This window comes from Phocoena sinus, chromosome 12, assembly GCF_008692025.1.
Source record: "Phocoena sinus isolate mPhoSin1 chromosome 12, mPhoSin1.pri, whole genome shotgun sequence".
In the NCBI taxonomy this organism is placed as follows: Eukaryota; Metazoa; Chordata; class Mammalia; order Artiodactyla; family Phocoenidae; genus Phocoena; species Phocoena sinus.
In genome coordinates this window covers 84,805,598-84,818,209 of record NC_045774.1, presented here as the reverse complement: position 1 = coordinate 84,818,209, position 12,612 = coordinate 84,805,598, and the positions used below count along the sequence as shown (strand labels likewise).

At 34.5% G+C, this 12,612-nt stretch overlaps 1 protein-coding gene across 1 annotated transcript in view; it reads left to right on the top strand.

Moving 5' to 3' along the window:
- Positions 1-12,612, top strand: part of ADGRB3 (adhesion G protein-coupled receptor B3) — an 815,189-nt gene that overhangs the window by 296,497 nt on the left and 506,080 nt on the right. The gene's annotated exons all lie outside the window — the stretch shown is intronic.

Genomic DNA, 12,612 nt, shown 5'->3' with positions numbered 1-12,612 from the left:
TCATGTATGTTTAAGGAGCTAAAAGAAGGCCAGTGTGGCTGGAACACGGTTAGTCATGGGGAGAAGGATGTGAGATGGTTTTTGAAATGTAGGCTGGGCAGATTACACAGGGCTCTTAATAAGACACAGAGTAAGGAGTTTAGATTTTATTCTAAGAGTTGGGAAGACATGAAAGGAATTTAAGAAGAGGATTTACAGTATCTGTTTTATCTTTTAAAAGGTCTGTCTTTCTGCTCTGTGGAGACTGGATTGTAAGCAGAAGTGGTGACAGGGGTGGGGGGCAGTTAGGAGGTCATTGCAATGATCCCAGTGCTGGAGGCTAGTGGGGTGTGGACCTGAGTGGTGGTGGTGGAGCTGAAGAGACCTTGACAGATTTGGGACATGCTTTGGATGGAGACATGACAGTGGAAAATTGATAGACTATGGGGTTGGGGGAACAGGAAGAATCACAGATTCTAGGAATCCGAGATACATCCATGTAGGAATTATTGCTATAATACTCATTAGTCGCACAGCCGCTGCTTAAGTACTTCCCTTCCACTGATTAACAGCTTCGTATTTCATATGGCCACCCACTCTGTTTTATGGACCCCAATTTGTTAGAAATTTCTTCCTATGGATTTGACCCTTCCCCTTAATTCTTTCTTAATAAACAACATAGTTAATTTATTTGTAATCCTTCTGCTACTTAAGGTTTCCAGATATCCAAAGAAAATTATCATTTCTTCCTGAGTTTTTTTTCCAAGCTAAACATACCCAATGTTTGATTCTAATAAGAATCTATTTTTGTGGTACTTATAGAGATTATAATTCTAAAATGAGGTTTGATTCTTTAAGTTTTCCCTAGTTTTTCTACTAGATTCTTTTCCCTGAAGCGCTTATCCATTGGGCACTCAAAATTTACTTCCAAAATAAGCCTGACACTAAACTATAATTTTTGAGACAGTCTTCACTCCATTTCTCACTCTTTTACCATTCTGAGCACTATTCTTTCTACATATTTATCAATATTCCTCTGTAAAACACTAATGACCACAACTAAATGCTAAGTAGACCAAAAGTCCTGAATTCCACACTTTAGAAAATGCAACCAAAGTTTTTCTTAATGATCTTTTTTTTAAAAAAAAATTATTTTATATTGGAGTAGAGTTGATTAACAATGTTGTGTTATTTTCAGCAAAGTGATTCAGTTCTACATATACATGTACCTATTCTTTTTCAAATTATTTTCCCATTTAAGTTGTTACATAATATTAAGCAGAGTTCCCTGTGCTATACAGTAGGTCCTTGTTGGTTATGTTTTAAATATAGCAGTGAGTACATGTCAATCCCAAACTCAAAAGTTTCTATTGAGTTTTGGTACAGCTATTTTACAGTGTTGACTCATCAAACTTTAGTCATCAAAAATCCAATATATTCACTTTAAAATAACTTGTTATGCCAGGTATATCCCAGCCTAGAAGACATACCCTGACATATACTTCTGGCAAAGGGATAATAATATACAGAATACATCGATTTGAAGAGATATTATAATTAAGGAAAACATTAAAAAATTAAAACTACAACACAAAGAAGACATTGTTTTTCCTTCAGAAAAGCAAAACTTTAATTATGTCTCCCACTTAAGTCTTGGTGAAACAGTTCACAATAGTCAAAGCTAGTGTCTCCTGTGAAGGTTGGGGTGAGGGAAGAAGAAAAAGCCCTAAACCGAAATAGGGAAGGATTTAGCATATAAGAGATGCCGTCTTTAACCCTCTCTGCCAATCCTTGGCCACTTGGCCACCAGTCCTGAAGAACCCAGTTAGGTGATGACTAGTAAACAACTTAGGACTCCTTGCTAGATTAGGTTAGAGTGTGCATATGGTTCAGAAAGTACAAAATCAGCTGAGGGACCATGTTTAATATATATTACAGTATGAGCTACCCAGAGCCCAGTATAAGAATGTCAAGTTGTAACCCTACAGTTATCATTGATGTACTCCCAAATTCTCCAGCCTTTGGAAGACTATCTTTACCTTAGTATAAATTTTAAACAAACACTTGGCTTGATCTGACACATAATTTAGAACTATAAATTCAATATACTCCCAATATCTCTAAGGATTTTTTGAGGGAGGAATTATGTGTTCCTGCCCATCCACTCTTACATGTATTTTAGCTATATCATCAATCGTTGCTTTGTATTTTGTGTCTGGGCTATTCTCTTTATTCTGTCCCTTGCCAACCTCAATGTGAAATCAATCTTTCTTTTCTTTAATCACCTCTTTGTAAATATTTCTAATACAGGGTATAGGCTTTTAATAAAAGTTGGTTGTAGTGTAGAGGGATTTTATTTCACCCCAGCACAGTATTTATACTTAAGTATCAGTGTTCTTAAAATTGATCCTGATGTTCCTTCCACATGGAATCTCACAGTTTTCTCCTCTGGTCTCAACTTTCCACCATTTTTCTGGACGGTTCTCTCCTTACTCCTTAAGCCTCTCCTTTTAACCTCACCTCCTTCCTCTATTTTCCCCAGGAAGCCTCACCTTGTCTCCCTGGCAGCCTCAGTAAATTTCAAATTATTCCTCTGTTATTATCCAAAATAATATCTCTCTATCACCTTTAGTTTTCCAGATTTAGTGCCAAGGCCCATCTTTACATAACCAAACTGGTCCATCAGGATATTTTTGATAAATCTAAGAAAAATTTCTGCACTATTTCTGGTCAACTTTTATTTTGCTCTTTATTCACAAATGATTTATCTTGAGCACTGTATGTTTATTAAAACTAAATTTGAAATGCACATCTAGGACCGGCTCTCGTAAAGGCAGGGATTAGCTTGTTTTCATAGATACTAAGTTTGTGTCACAGTATCTAGGGGGCACTGTAGTGTAGGTGGTCTGGAGATAGTTCAGCCTAGAGGAGTGGAAGACTGATGGTTGCTTGCCCAAGAGCGGTACCTGAGTCTGTAGGAATGGGTGGAATTTCTCAGAGAGAGAGTATTGAGATAAATCCTGAGGGGAAAACTTAGCTTTTAGAGGATGAAGAGCCACTAAAGCAATGGAAGAGATGGAAGGCAGTAGGGAAGAGGAAGAAAATCAAATCGTCAGCTTTGAAAACCAAGGGAGGTGAACGTTTTAGGAAAAGTTGTGGGATGGGGGAGCGTGGGAGGGTGTCAAATGCTGAAGGAATCAGGATGAATGTGACAGTTTCTAAGAGGCAACTGACTTCCCAGAGAGCAGTTTCATTCCGGGAAGGAGGCTTGAAGTCAGATAGCCTGACATTATTGGGCGAGGGGAAAGTGAGCAATTAGAGGATATGCTTTTGAAAGACTTATATAAGTAGGAAAGAGAACTGTTCAGAGAACGACATGGAAAGTAATATGGTTTGCACTTATCCTTTAATAGTCAGAAATCTGGGGTTGACTTTTCTCAGAGGAAGTTCTTAGTGGAAACAGAGGGGCTAGGATGGAAGCAGAGGACAGCTTGCAGTAACTCCGAACCTCCACACCCCGATATGGAAGGAAACCAAGAAAAGAGGAAGTTGGAGAAAAGCCCTCAGTGTGCTCAGCTAAAGGGTTGGTCCTTGTATGGAAAGGGAACAGAGTACCAAGTAAGCTGAGTGAGAAAGACTGATATCCAGACATACATTGGTAAAATTTCCAAGGATAAAAGGAAAAATCCCAAAAAAGCCTTCCAGAAAGAAAAGCAGATTCTCTTACCAGAAGACATCTCACAGGCAACACTGGATACCGGTATTCAGGGTCCAAGTTATCATCAAAGTTCAGTATGAAAAACAAACTTCTCGACCTTGGGAGTTCCCTGGTGGTCCAGCGGCTAGGACTCAGTGCTTTAACTGCTGGGGGTCCAGGTTCAATCCCTGGTCCAGGAACTGAGATAAAACTTCTTGACCTTAAATTTCTAGGTCTAGCCAAACTAGCATTCAAGTGTGAAGGCAAGATGAGTCAATTTTAGACTCTTCTCTGTTAAACGATGTACTTGAGCAAAATTAAACAAATCTAAGAAAGATCAACAAAGAAATTAATACTGATAGTTAGACTAATAGTTAAATCTAATTATTGCAGCACAATATACAATCATTTGGAAATGAATGATATGTGAGTATCAAGACAGTGAGACATGGGTAGCACACTCAAATTCTTGTCTTGGTTTGGGAAAGAGTACAGATTGATTCACTATAGATAGTGATAGATTTAAAAGTTTACTTAAGTATATGTGATAAAATTAGTGTACAGCACTTGGAATAATTGAAGAAGGATAACTAGAGGAAAAAATGTGACTGAAAATTCCTACTGATCCAAAAAAAATTTAAATAGGGGAAAAATGAAGAAACAGCAAGAAAATATGCTAAAGAGAAATCCTAATATAAGATGAAAGAAATAAGTCCAACCTTATAATAAATATAATGGATGTCAGTGGATTTAATTTCCTACTAAAAGGAAGAGGATCAGATGGGATTTTTAAAATACAACTCTACATGTTTTATATAAGATATATGCTTAAAGCAAAATGACACTGAAGAGTAGAAGGCATATGGAAAAAAATGTAGCAAAGACATTAACAAAGCAGCAATAATAGTATTAATATCAAGCAAAATTGGACAAGAAAAAGCACTAATTAGGATGAAGAGGGGTGTTGTATTTTGATAGAAAATAGACCAAAAATATCTAACATTTTTCCTCCCTTCACTATTTTTGCCTTTGAAAGCATATTGTCTTCTAAAAAATTCCCTCTCCAGCGTGGATGCTGGCTAAGGTGTTTAAATAAGTACTGTGCAATCTTGAGACCTCCCATGCAAAGTAAACCTTGCTTTGGTGCTTAGACATGCATCCAGGGAACTGTTCCACACTGAGTGACTTAAGAAAAGCTTTAGAAGCAACTACAACTCTGTGTTTTACTTAGACTCGGGTGCCTGTGTGTCTCTGCACACCCCAGTCAACCTTGGTCAGAGCCTCTAGGCCTCCAGGTCTGCTGAGAGACAGCCTGTATGTTATGTTCACGTGTCAACTTCTGACCTGAGAAAATAATGCAATTTTAGAGCTTCAGAAGACCTCAGAGACCCTGTTCCCAGAATCCCCTTTTGCAACAGGAGGAAAAATGTTCGGAGAACTTCAGGTGTGATGCTCAAAACAGGAGCTGCATCTGCTGGTCTTCACTTTATTTGTCCACCCTGACAATTCAGCTGCACCTCACATCTTAGTTTAATGGTCTTCCTTGTCTCTAGGTATTTGAAACACTGCTTTGAAATGGCTAATCATTTTTAGTTCTCTCTATAGAATGCCCCTTGGGCTTCAATATAGATAATGATAAATGATGGAAACAAGTTTGAATATATGTTAATTGATTATAAGGATAATTTATAGACTTGAAAAGTACTGAAACTATTATCCACATGTATTCATGTGTCCCTGAAAAATAAGCTAGAGTATTGAGAGGATAGTTAAGATGGCATTATAGTTATTTTTAGAAATTGCTGTAATCACTATATGTATGTCTTAGTGGAATCATTTTCATTAAAAGCTCAGTTTTGATATTTCTTTCAGTAAACATGTATACAATGATACTGCTGTAAACTAAAACATTATGTGATAAGACACAAAAACATAGCAATAAATGGTTACACATGAGTAGAACTATTTATTTTGATATTTATAGATTCTCTAAAAAAGAAATTCTGTGGGAACAAAATGGATGAGTTAAAAAGCATAAATGACAAAGGAACTTCTTTCTTACCTCCAGGTACAAGCTTGAGATCATGTGAGTCACACGAAGGTGGTTTAAGTGCAGCAAATATGTTTCAGAACTATCCAGATACCAGTGCCTTATGAAAAAGCATGAAAAATCCATTTCATGGCTTACCCACTGTGTATTTATGTTGAGATGTTTGGGTCAAGCAACAATTTACCTAATCTTTTAACTTTCAGTTGGAGTGTAGAATGTACTAATTATTCTCACGGGGTATCTTGTTAAATTATTTCTTTCAGTAAATATGCGTTCAGTGATATTGCTTTAAGTTAAATTATTCTGTGCTGTACTGTTATAGGAAATGAGATTGAACTTCAGCAAGTGGAAAAGTCCCATATGGATATAAGCCTTAATTAAAAAATCACAGAGGAATCATTTTTCTTAAACATTCTAAATGAATGCATAATATAATACATATAATACAATATGCATAATGTAACATATATACAAAGGTAACATCTCTCAAAAATACCATACTAAAAGTGTCCCATTTTTCAAGTGTAAACTTTCTTATAAAACACTTCCCTGTAAACTTTTGGGGCACTGACAATTGCTCTAGTTGCCAACAATTTGGACCCAGTCGTCCAAAGATGTACTCAACCTGCAGTAAGCTGGGACTTCTGATTCTTATCTAATGGGGGTACCCCATCCATTTGCTCCCCGAGGCTTAGGAGCTGCTGGTGACCCATCGATCAAACCCGACCCCCTACCCAATCACAAATAGTTGTATATGGACAATTGCAGTAGCTCTTCATAGTTTATGTTGCCTCTAATTTTGTTCCCCTAGACTCTGCTCTCTATTCTTCAATTACAGTAATCTATCTAAAATTCAAATCAAACCATGATTTCTCACTTATTGCCTCTTAAACCCCTACAAAAGTTTCACATTTAATCGGGTAGAGATACTTTCCAGGGTTCTTAATAAGGCCTCAAAGAAGCTTTCTGTGGGCCTGATTCCCTCTGCATGTCAAAGAGCTTGGCAGGAAAGCAAGCCAGCCCTGTTCTTGTTAGGAAAATGTAGAAATGCTTCATCCAGGGACAACCCAGTTTACTTTCTTGTAATTCACATTCTCTAAGATCTTATTGGGCCACTTTAGCAATAAGATTATTCACGTCTTATAGTGTGAGGGTTTTAGTCCCCTACAAAAGGTGCTGGAACTCGCAACATAGCATCTTATTTTGCCGCTGATGTTCTAAAATGCTAAATTAAATTCTGATACAGGTCAACAAGAAAAGATGAATCCTACTAGTTTACTATTGGAAGTAGAATTGCTCTATTATATGCTTCTACATTTATTTTACTCATCACCAAAAAATAAAGTATCTTTCAAGCAAACCATTACTGATAGTTTATAAAAATCCAAAAGTTATCTCAAAAAGAGATGAGATCATAAAATGCAATTGGATAATATATAAGAAATATTAACAAATAATTCCTACATGATTTCACACATTGATGATTTCTTACATGGAACGGTGCATCCAGTTCACTAACACTTCCCAGAAGTAAGACTAAGTGTAAAAATGATGATTTAAGGGTTTATACCCCAAATGTCCTGGAATCATTCTAGATAAGATGTTTTATAATATAATTTTTGAATACATGTTTGAAAAGTTCTAAAGGGAATCTATCATTATATGTAATTATTTCAAAGCTTCTATTTGGAAATAAAATGAATTAGAATATATCATCATTGACTAAGAGTATATACACTAAATATATTTGACAATCTCTTCTATAAAATAGTTTGGGTTTCATAATTTAACAACTTAATTGAAAACATCTGATCATTTAAACTTTTTCTATAAACATACTATCAGTATATCATTTCATTATACTATGTTTTGTCCATTTTAGAAGTGCCATTAAATCACCCATTTACTTAACAGAGTCATGGCCAACTACCTAATAAAATCATTTCTGTGGGAGTCTTTTGAAAAGCAAGATTCTGTTTTATTATTGTAATAAATAGCATCTTCATGCCTATAACCATGTATCTAATTATGGCAATAGAACCAAGAAATAATTTGAAGGAAAGAATATCAATTAACCTTTCAAATTTTAATGATGGATTTCTCAGATTTCTAATATTTCTTAACATGCATTAATTTATTTTAAATATTTCTTAATATTAATTTTTGATTTTCTCAAAATTTATTTAAATATTTCCTGATATTTATTGTATAATTTTCATTAATTTGAATTAATTCTTTGGAAATTGTCTTTCATCCACTTATTCTATTCCTGTTTGGTTCTTTGGGAAAATGAAATTAATGTATAATTAACAGTAAAATGTATTTCTTAAACAGCGTTCTTCAGAATTCCAGTTAATGTTGTCTAATTTTAAAATTCCTTGTTTCCAATAGTTCATGCCAGTTCTAGAAATATCTTTGATGATGTAGATAATAGTCTTTTTCCCAGTCAGCTCTATGTTTTCATAAAGTACCTGACTATATAGGCACTCAACAAAGAGTTGTTGAGGGAGAGAAAACAATTTTTACGTCTAATCATATTGCAAAAAAATTGTTTAAAATAATCTCAGAAAACAGGAGAATATCATAATGACTGATGATCTGGTCTCTTCTTCACTACCTAAATATCTCCAGGCCATCTTATGCACACAAAAAATCTGCATGCAACATAATTGTGCCAACTCTGTTTCCAATAAGTGTAAAAATAAATGAACGAATTTAATAACATACAAGTGCAGCTTAATGTTTTGATTAAGGTAAATAATTTTATGTATTTGAAAGGATCAGGCCATGTTTAGTGGGTTTTCTTGGGTGTGAGAATATCAGAGACCATTTTTTTACTTATGTTTGTAATTTTAATACCTAAAACAGTAAGTAATTGATAAATGTTTATTGACAAAAATTAAGCATTGTTTTAGGGCATTAAGCTTTGTTTTGGGACAGTGAGATTTAAGTTCTAAATAAAGTAATATTTCAATTATTTAAATAATAATCTGAATATATTTATCGACAATAGCAACAATAGTTAACTCTGTTGACAAAAGAAATGTTTACCATCATAGTCATACATAATTAACTTTTAAGTACTTCTCTAAGAATTTTATCTTTTCCCCATTGAACTGTTCACCAAACAAGTTAAAGAAATGGTTCTAGGTATCTAGAAATTTGCCTTTTGGAGAAGCAATTCTTAACATGAAAGTTATTTATAGAATAAATATTGAGCCCCAGTTATATGCAAAGAGGAGGTGCTTTTAAAACTTGTAAGACATACTTCCTTTCCATATAAGTTCATAATCCAGTTCGGGGAATAAGACACAGTCTAATAAGTAAAAGTCCATTATTGATACAAAGCAGAACAGAAGTTAGGGCAGACAGAGGCTGATTCTGATTGGTTGGTTAGTTCATGGAGGTGGTGCCATTTGAGGAGGATTTGGAGAGGACTTTATTGCAGGCATGGCTGGAGGAGCAGATGTTTCAGGTGGAGGAAAATAAGAGAAAGGCTGCGTTGGCTTGACCATTTCCATGACAAAAAGTAGTGCAATTTGGCTGTAGATTAAACGTAGGGTATATCTCTGGGAGTTTCTTGAGAAGCAACGGTGGGCTAGAATAGTTTCTGTAGAAATGCGAAGGAAAGCTAGCTAACAATGTGAAGTTAATATTTATATTGCAAGATAGTTTGCAGTAATAACTGTTATCGACTAATTTGCTGCTCTACTTGTCCATACATTGAAGAATAAACATGGTAAAATAACAAGTGGATATGTGTGTGTTTTAACTTTTTGATGACTTCACATTATTATAACCCTTGATTTCCAGACAAAAACTTCATGACTGACAATTGACTACCAAGAGTCAGTTTTCAAGTGTATTTGTTTCTTAACGATCTACTTATAATATTCCTGGATGGGAGAAGAAAAGACATAAAACTATACCTAAAGCAACAGATTTTCAAAACCTTTTTTTCATGTGACTTTGATTGTATCGTACTTCCAGAGACTACTGCTTTTTATCAAGAAGCACAGTGAAAAAGTGTATATGAGAAAATGTGCCTAAACATGGAAAGCCATATGAGTTTTATATATGAACGCAGTTATTTATCTACCACTTCATCGATACCATCAACATAAAGATATAGGAAATAACCCTGTATTTTCATAAGCCATGTACCATATGTACATATACAATATTATGCTGTACATGACTTCATTTGATTTCATAACTTGCTTTTCATTGCTTTTACCAAAGCAAATCATCTTTTTATTTGGCTATGCTGTTTTTCTCGTGTAACTAATGTAGTATATGATCTTTGCCACCTCAGAATCATTTGAATATAAATCAACAACCATGAAGAACTGATATTATTCAGAAAGCATAACACACTAAAGGTTTACCTCAACCCATATTCACTAAATAAGAGAATAATAGCAAAAATGATAGCTTTTTCTCCCTAAGTTTAGATGATCCAATTGGCCTTTATATTCATGAGAAATGAAGAAAATTGAATATGATATCATCTTGAAAGAGAGCACGAATATTTTGAAAGTATTCCATTGTAAGAAATGGATGGAGCCATAGCATTTGTTGTTAAATTTTACCATTGATAACAACCCTTAAACAAAGAAGTTTTTTTTTAAACACTTGGCACATAAACATTAGCAGAAGAAACTCACTTAATTAGATAAGAGCTTATGTGTTTCACTTACAAATTAGGATTGTTTAAGTTCTGAAACAATCCGTCTAGCACATTAAAAAAATACCACCGTAGTGAGGCTTTTCCATCTGAGAAAAAGAAGTAAATTGTTAGCATGTCTTCTATCTTATAGGGAATTTAGTTATATCAAGACCTCATATTATTGAATAGTTTTAATTTTTTAAGTAATTTTTAATATAAATTATATTGGTAACAATAATCAGAAAATTTATTTTAAACTTTCGATTATGTAAAACTTATGTAATCAAGTCCACATATGATTGAAGAATTTCTTAAATGCTGGGACCCATGATAAGGCATTAGCACTAATGCTCATATAACATTGATTATTAATAAGTAGAAGTGACTAGAGTGAAGAATATAGAAATTTAATTTGTAATATAAAATTTGAAATTTGTGTTTGAGAAGCTTCAATTACATTCCAGCTAATAATGTGAAATAGTTCACTGAAATACTAATGCCTATTTTAAAAAAAAATAGTACTTTACTTGTATTTAAATTTCAGAAATCATTAAAAATTGAATATGACACTTTTAAAATGATCTCAGAGCCAACCTATATCCTCAGACCCCTAAATTTCAGGATCATAATCCCTGTAAACTATTTTTCCTTAGAAAACAAATTGCAGGCTATTATCATGCTGCCACCGAGTTGAAGAATTGCCTTCTACTAGAACAGGTAATAAAGTTACCTTGTAGTTAGGAAGTTGTAGGCATGGGATACTTTCTTTGGTGTCCCTCCGGGTGCCCAAACTACCTTAGTATAAGCATCAGAGCCCCCAGATTACTTATGTGAACATGTGCTCTGACTCAGATGCCCTAAATGATAGACACACACGTACACAATTTAAATGATAAATTCAAGAGGACAGAAGGTAAAGCATACTGTTAATAAAAATTACTATTAAATTTCTTTTGCTATTTTCAGATCCAGAGAAATTTCAATTATATATAATATTTCAAAATATTGGATAGTGCAGGAGTCTAGATATAAATTTTCTACGTGGTCACTTTCCAAAATCATTAGATGATAGGTGATTAGATACTTCTCATTAGCAGAATGAAGCATGGTTTAGGCAGCACATAACGTACACATAAATGAATGGAAAGAAAGGATGTTGGCAGTAATGGAAAACAGTGATGGATTTTATGAGATTAAAGCAACTGACATTTTATGAAAATTTCCATTTCCTGCCTTGGATTTTATCTAAACTGATAAAAACAAACACACATTTAGATTTCTCAGATTTCTCATGAGATGTTCTCTTGCGTAGAATATCTTGAAAGAATTTCTGACAAATCAATCTGTCAGGAGCCATACTTTAATATTTATGAGGAAATCTGCCAGGCTGGACAAAAACATGCGCTAGTCTTTTCTCCTTGCATAAAAGATCAGAGTTGTGTATAAAAAATACACTGCTTAATCATACAAGGTACATTGTAATATTTTAGCAGAAGATGATTTAAAGATGTATGGGAAAAGCCAAAACAATAAGCTGGTGAAATTATCCATTCCCAAATGTTGACATTATTAGTTCTAGCAATCTATTTGCACTATCATTAGAACATATTTTACCCAGTCATGTGTGTCATGTATGAAAGACCTGGTGTTAAAGACCCAAAACTTTTCTTAGAACATTGAGCACCACTGACCCCTGCCCCTCAGCAATGCTCTTCCCCCACCTACAGTCCTGTGAGCCAGAACTAACCACTCCATTCATCAGGCTTTGGTTTTATTCAAATTATTTTACAGTAACAGTGAAATAAGCATGGAATGCTTACAGAGTTCTAAGCATATAGATTAAATAAATGTACACTATGTGGAATCTATTCTTTTGTTCAGCTTATTTTTTCTCTCCCCCATCTGTCTCTGAGTTAGGCCCAGATTATTTTCCTTTCCTAGGAGGTATATGTTGAAAAGATTAAATAACAGAAACCTGGAGTCATTCTCTCTCTTAAACATAGCTTTTAAAGGAGAAAACACTCTCTTCCAAGTGGTTAGAAAAGGGATGAAGAATTATGTGGGCACGAGGCAGGAGAGAATGAGAGTTATCTAAGCCACCATTTTCTATAAGCTTTGGAGGACACTAAGGGAAACCTCGTCTTTGGGAAAACAGTCCATCAAGTGAATGTTTGCCTTAGGTAAGCTAGGTTACAGGGTCACTCACTCCTCAAGGAT